This window comes from Triticum dicoccoides, chromosome 7B (assembly GCF_002162155.2).
Source record: "Triticum dicoccoides isolate Atlit2015 ecotype Zavitan chromosome 7B, WEW_v2.0, whole genome shotgun sequence".
Lineage (NCBI taxonomy): Eukaryota > Viridiplantae > Streptophyta > Magnoliopsida > Poales > Poaceae > Triticum > Triticum dicoccoides.
The window spans coordinates 49965332-49972678 of NC_041393.1; the positions used below are offsets into that span (position 1 = coordinate 49965332).

Below are 7347 nucleotides of genomic sequence, written 5' to 3' on the forward strand. Positions count from 1 at the left end.
ATAAAGAAAACAAACAAACAAACAAACAAACAAACAAACAAAGAAAACAGATACAAAAAAGGGGGAGAAACCCCCCTCCCACAGGGCTTCGGCCCAGTAGGCCACCAGCCCAACTGGGCAAGGGCCCAGCCGGCCACCCCCCACTCCTCACCTTATCCCCCCTGGTCCAGAAAACCCTAACTGACACCCACGCCACTCTCCTCCCACTCACTCCCCACGTCGCTCTCCCTCCCTCCCCGATCCAGATCTGGATCGGGGGAACGACCCCTTCCGCCGCCCGGATCGACCAACGCCGACGCCGGCGCCCGGAGCTCCTTCGCCGACCTACTTCCTCCTCCCCACCGGACTGCCTCCCCGTCGCCGGCCGTCCCCGTCTTCCTTCCCGCGCCCCACCGCCACTGCCATATGCTCCCTCGGTGAGGCCCCGGCCTCCTCTCTCCCTCGCCCCGCGCTCACCATGGCCCCCGCGCCCAATGGCCGCGCCGTTGGCCATGCCCGAGCTCGCCACTAGCCGCGCCCGCGATCGTGCGTTCGCTGCGCCCCGCCCTCCGGCTCCCGTCGCCTCCCCTGCTCCGGCCACCTTGTCCATGGCCTTGCCCTCCTCCTGGCGTCGCCGCTGGCCGATGGCCGCGTGCACCCCGCGCCTGGGCCCGGCCTCCCCTCTCCTCGCACGCCCCTGCCCATTCGGACACCGCGGCCGGTTCGCGCCCTGGCCGCGCTCGTGCGCGTCCCCGCACCGGCATGCGCCCTCCTGGCCTCACCCCTCTGCGCCGCCTCCGGTCACCGCCCGCGTGCGCCCCCTGTTCGCCCCGCTCCAGCCTTGGCCTCGCCTAGTGCCCCCTGCTCTGCCTCTTGCCGCCACCACCTGCCGTCTCCCATGCCGACCGCCCGCACACCAGCGCCCTGCCGGGTCCGCCCACTCCTGGGCATGCGCCGGCTCAGGCCGTGCCTTGTGCCCGTTAGCGCCCGAACCCGAAAGGCCCGTGGGGCCTATGACAAGCAGACCCCGCCCCGGAACGTTTAAAAAAATAAAAATAAAAATAAAATAAAATAAAAATGAATGAATTAATTAACTTAATTAATCTTGTTTAGTTAACCTAATTAACTATTGTTAATTAATTAAACTGTAATCAGATTAGTTAAACCCTAATTAGAGTAAATACAGTATGACATGCGGGACCCACATGTCAGTTTGACCCAGTCAACGCCCTGTTGACTGCTGATGTCGTGCTGATGTCATGATGATGTCAGCATACACTATTCTGGATAATGTTAGAATTAAATAATTAAATAAATTCTAAAAATGATTAAATCTTTTAAAATTAATATAAAACAAACTGTAGCTCGGATGAAAATACTTTCTACATGAAAGTTGCTCAGAACGACGAGAGGAATCCGGATACGCAGCCTGCTCGTCCGCCACACATCCCTAGCATAGAAACACGCAACTTTCCCCCTCTGGTCCACCTGTCCGAAAATGCGAAACACCGGGGATACTTTGTCGGAAGTTTTCCCCTTTCGCCGATATCACCTACTACCGCGTTTGGGCACACCTAACACCGCTCATTGTCTTGTCATACATCGTCATGCTTATGTTTGCATTGTATTTACTGTTTCTTCACCCTCTTCTCTCCGGTAGACTACAAGACCGACGCTACTGTTGCCCAGTTCGACTACGGAGTTGACGACCCTTCCTTCTTGCCAGAGCAACCAGGCAAGCCCCCCCCCCTTGATCACCAGATATCGCCTATTCTCCTCTATACTGCTTGCATTAGAGTAGTGTAGCATGTTACTGCTTTCCATTAATCCTATTCTGGTGCATAGCCTGTCATTGTTGCTACATCTATTGATACCTTACCAGCAATCCTAAATACTTAGTATAGGATGCTAGTTTATCATCTGTGGCCCTACATTCTTGTCAGTCTGCCTTGCTATACTATCGGGCCGTGATCACTCGGGAGGTGATCACGGGTATATACTATACATATATACATACTATACAAATGGTGACTAAAGTCGGCTCGGCTCGAAGAGTACCCGCGAGTGATTCACGGATTGGGGGCTGAAAGGACCTTTGTCCCGATGGCCCTCTGTGTGGATCTTTGTGGCGGAGCGACAGGGCAGGTTGAGGCCACCTAGGAGAGAGGTGGGCTTGGCCCTGGTCGGCGTTCGCGGTTGCTTCATAATAACATGCTTAACGAGATCTTAGTATTTGACCTGAATCTGGCCACTAGCCTATATGCACTAACCAACTACGCGGGAAAGATATGGGCACTCGACGTCGTGGTATCAGCCGAAGCCTTCTTGACGTCAGCGACTGAGCGGCGTGCGCCTGATTGGACCGTAAGCCTGCACTTGTATTAAGGGGCTAGGATCTGCTTCCGGCTGCGTACGCAACGTGCAGGTGTGCAATGGGCGATGGGCCCAGAGCCCTGCGCGCATGGGATTTAGACCGGCGTGCTGACCTCTCTGTTGTGCCTAGGTGGGGCTGCGACGTGTTGATCTTCCGAGGCCGGGCATGACCCCGGAAAGTGTGTCCGGCCAAATGGGATCGAGCGTGTTGGGTTATGTGGTGCACCCCTGCAGGGAAGTTTATCTATTCGAATAGCCGTGTCCCTCGGTAAAAGGACGACCCGGAGTTGTACCTTGACCTTATGACAACTAGAACCGGATACTTAATAAAACACACCCAGACAAGTTCCACAGACAACCCGGTGATCGCTTTTCCACAGGGCGATGAGGGAAGGATCGTCGGGTAGGATTGTGCTATGCGATGCTACTTGGAGGACTTCAATCTACTCTCTTCTACATGCTTCAAGACGAAGGCTGCCAGAAGCGTAGTCTTCGATAGGACTAGCTATCCCCCTCTTATTCTGGCATTCTGCAGTTCATTCCACTCATATTGCCTCCTTACACATATACCCATGCATATGTAGTGTAGCTCCTTGCTTGCGAGTACTTTGGATGAGTACTCACGGTTGCTTTGCTCCCTCTTTTCCCCCGTTTTCCTCTTCTTCTCGGATGCGGCAACCAGAAGTTGGAGCCCAGGATCCAGACGCCACCGTCGATGACGACTACTACTCTGGAGGTGCCTACTACTACGTGCAGGCCGCTGACGACGACCAGGAGTAGTTTAGGAGGATCCCAGGCAGGAGGCCTGCGCCTCTTTCAATCTGTATCCCAGTTTGTGCTAGCTATCTTATGACAACTTGTTTACTTATGTCTGTACTCGGATATTGTTGCTTCCGCTGACTCGTCTATGATCGAGTACTTGTATTCGAGTCCTCGAGGCCCCTGGCTTATATTATGATGCTTGTATGACTTATTTATGTTTTAGAGTTGTGTTGTAATATCTTCCCGTGAGTCCCTGATCTTGATCATACACGTTTGCGTGCATGATTAGTATACGATTGAACCGGGAGCGTCACACACAAGCATCTTTGGCATTCGGTGTGGTCCAAAAATGTCACCTTCCGTGTGCCTGATGAGAATTCGGTGTCATTATCTAGGCGGCCGAGGTTATCACCTTGAGTCAATTTTCACCAGAATTTCAGAAATCAGTCAGTTGATTAGGTACCAAAACATGTGTCTGTCTTCCGGTCCAAACGTTTCAGTCATTTTAGTTGGTACACATGAATTCAAATAAGATTCAGAACAACTGTAGAATTTCCTGAAGCTTCGGTTGGATTCAGCCAATCTCAACATTTTGATCCATTGTCCGAAGTGCTAAACAAAAGAACTCGTGAAGCCAATATTAGGGGTGTGCCTCCTGCTCATATTCCTGCTCACTGGAAACTTCACATCCCCCACGGAATTCATGTCTGCACGACTTCACTGAACCTGAATCATGCTCCCATTTTTTTTTTACTGTGTGGTGGCACGATCGATTCGGTCTCTTATTTCTGGCATCGTTGGTATTTCGCTGGGTTCTGACTCTGAGTCGATCGCCTAATGGCGGATAAGTGATAGTAAAAATCGCCGTCTTGAACTTGCTTTGCTCTGCAACCCTGTGGTCTAGTATTTGGGAACCGAGGGATGAATTTTGTTTTCAGGGGAAAAGGGTGGCGCGACATGGCTGTTCTCTGCCACAAGGTGATGATGTACCTTGGGAGATGGCGAGTGCTCTCCAGAGATATGATGCTCACTCGTGGTTGCGTGATCGAAACGGCGAGAAATGCTGAGGACTGCTTGGAGATGAGCCATGTTGACTTGGAGTTCATTCCAAAGGACCAGTGAGAAGTTGCGTGTGCTTCACCAGGATGCCCATTTGCTGGGCGTGCTGCGTGGTCTGGTCTGGATGTAATGACTGAAAACATGGATGCTTTTTGGTTGGAGGGGGGGTGGTCCTTGAAATGTTTGCCAAACTGGGGTTTGAAACGACTGGATCATATCGGTATGGATATATCAATCTGTACCGGCTACATGTGAAAAATGACAAGTACTGTATACATGAATTCATATGCTGAATTGGTGCTGGTAGCCCACTGGCACTGATATTTATATTTTAGATCCTTCTCAGAAACAGGATTTTGTCAGGTAAGTCGGTAAGTGGCACCAAATAAGATTTAATCCGAAGTCAAGTGTTGGATAGGGAAAAATGAGAAGAAGGACGAGGCTTGTGACGCCGATCATGGAGATTTGCAGAGCGAAACAAGAGCGGTGCACCAAGCAACTCGCCGTGTACGACGTAAAGCCACCGCTATCCATCCACTCCGCTGGAACGTCATCAGGCCATACTACACACACGGTAGTAGTGGTGGTGGTAAAGACAGCCACGGCACACAGTTCCCCGATCATCTCACTGACAGCCGTCCTACATCCGGACCTATACGGCTATAGTACCTGCACCGCTCTTAGCACATCCGCATTTATGGTCTCGTGACACGCCACGTACAAGGATCCATATAGATATAAATAGTTGTGCTGCCTCGACCTCGATCGATCTCTAAGTTTCAGATGATATCAAAATTCTTCAGAAAGTCTCGCTGTCTCAGGTGATCGAAACACCGATCCACGACAGTAAGGAGGGAAGAATCAAGAATGGCGGATGATGACCAGCAGTGGAAGATCCCACCCAACGTGCAGGAGCTGGCGGCAGCTGGCCCGGAGGAGCCGCCGAGCCGGTACGTGGTCCGCGACCATGACCGCCCCGCGCTCGCCGGCGCTGGCAGCGACGTCACGGACCCCATCCCCGTCGTCGACCTCGGCCGCCTGTCCTCCGGCGACGCAGACGAGGCGGCCAAGCTGCGGTCCGCCCTCCAGACCTGGGGCCTCTTCCTGGCAAGAAAACCAACACCACCTTCTCTGCTTCCTCTGCCTCTTCTTGCACCGTTTTACTTTCATCTCCACCTGATCGAATGGTCTGATGATCGACGTCCATTGGTTTCTGGATTTCTGTAGGCCGTCGGGCACGGGATCGAGCCGGCTCTCCTGGGCGAGATGATGGCCGTGACGAGGGAGTTCTTCAACCTCCCGCTGGAAGAGAAGCAGAGGTACACCAACCTGGTCGGCGACAAGAAAGAGTACAGGATCGAGGGGTACGGCGGCGACATGGTCCTGTCGGAGACCCAGGTCCTGGACTGGTGCGACCGGTTCTACCTCGTCGTGGACCCGGAGTCGCGGCGCCTCCACGACCTCTGGCCGACGCGGCCGCCCTCCTTCCGGGACGTCCTGCACCGGTACTCCGCGCGGTGCAGGGAGCTCGCCGACGCCGTGCTCCGGGAGGCCGCCGGCGCGGCGGGGCTCCCCGACCAGGGGCGCCTGGCCGACATGCTGGACGAGAAGGCCGTGACCTACGTCCGGCTCAACTGCTACCCCCCATGCCCGCGCCCCGACCGCGTGCTCGGGTTCAGGCCCCACTCCGACGGCGGCGCGCTCACCGTCCTCCTCGCCGAGACCGCCGGGCTCCAGGTGCGCCGCGACGACGACGCAGGCGGCGGTGGATGGCACGACGTGCCCGTGGTGCCCGGCGCGCTGGTGGTGAACCTCGGGGACACGGTGGAGGTGGTGAGCAACGGGGTGCTGAGGAGCCCCGTGCACAGGGTGGTGGCGGGCGCGGAGAGGGGGCGGGTGTCCATGGCGATGTTCTACACGGTGGACCCGGAGAGGGAGGTGGAGCCGGCGCCGGAGCTGGTGAGCGAGGAGAGGCCGAGGCGGTACGAGAAGACCAAGAAGAGCGGCGACTACGTCAGGGAGCTGCTGGAGAGCTTGGCGCGAGGGGAGCGGGCCATCGACAAGGTGAAGGTCGTCTGATCGAGCAGCTTTGATCCACGGTTCGCTGCATGCATGCGCGCGCGGTGGGCATGGTGGCTAGTTGACGTGCACTGTGCACACTACTTACTTTACTTTTTTTTAGGGGCACGCTTTACGTACGGTAAAATATATGGGTCTGGCAATAAGCTACTCCAGTAGCCGGTTCAAAAATACGAGTAGTAATTAAGCTAGTCGCCTCGAAAATAAATATCCTTTTCGCCGCCGTCTTCCTCCGACCCTTTTGTTGCCTGCTGTCGCCGGCCAGACCGTCCTCCTCCGACGCCCACATCCGTTGCAGCAGGCACACCGTCTCGTCACACCGGCCACGCCTGCGCCACCTCCGTTCCGACCGTGGTTTTTTGAAATAAATAACAACTTTCGGGTAAAAGAGGCAGCTGGGGCGGTGTTAATGGGCCGGGCCCGCGCGGTAGGAGCCCCCCTCCTTCAAGGGATTTTTAGGATCGTTCAGGCTATATATATTTAGTGTATTTTCGCTCGGGATACGGAATACAAAATTAAAAAACGCAAAAACAATAGAGGAATCTCACCCCCTTCTTTATCATAAAGAAAAGATATATTTTAAAACTTATTTAAAAATTTTGCGCGAGAAGACCCTTGACTGAGGAGACATGTTTGGCTTGGATGATGCCGCTATGCTCCTATTCACTTTCACAGACCGCTCTGAGTTTGTCGGTTTTGCGGCAACCCTTTCACTAAGAACATGTAGTAGGGTTCCAATTCAAAGTAGTTTTTAGCCGCCTTTGTTTCTTATGTACCTAGTGTGTCTTTCCCAAGGGAAGTAAATGGATCTTTCACTTGTTGTATTGGTTGGGAGAGCGAGGCAACGAGCGAATAAGAGACGAGTGAGAATATTAATTCCAATGGCTTTTGCTATAATAACCTTCCCAACCACGATTTTTTTATTCCACCGCCAATTAAAAGAAGATATTTTCAATTTTTGTTATAGCCCTTGCGGCTGTTAAAGCCGCTATTGGACTATCCATTCTTTCTTCCATCCATCGTAATAGGAAATCCACTCGTATCAATCAATCTAATTTATTGAATAATTAGACACTCCACGTCGCCTTCAGGCTT

At 53.5% G+C, this 7347-nt stretch overlaps 1 pseudogene; it reads left to right on the plus strand.

The window, feature by feature from the left end:
• The first annotated feature begins 4962 nt into the window (after positions 1–4962).
• LOC119341942 lies at positions 4963–6466 on the plus strand (annotated as a pseudogene).
• The last annotated feature ends 881 nt before the right edge of the window (positions 6467–7347 follow it).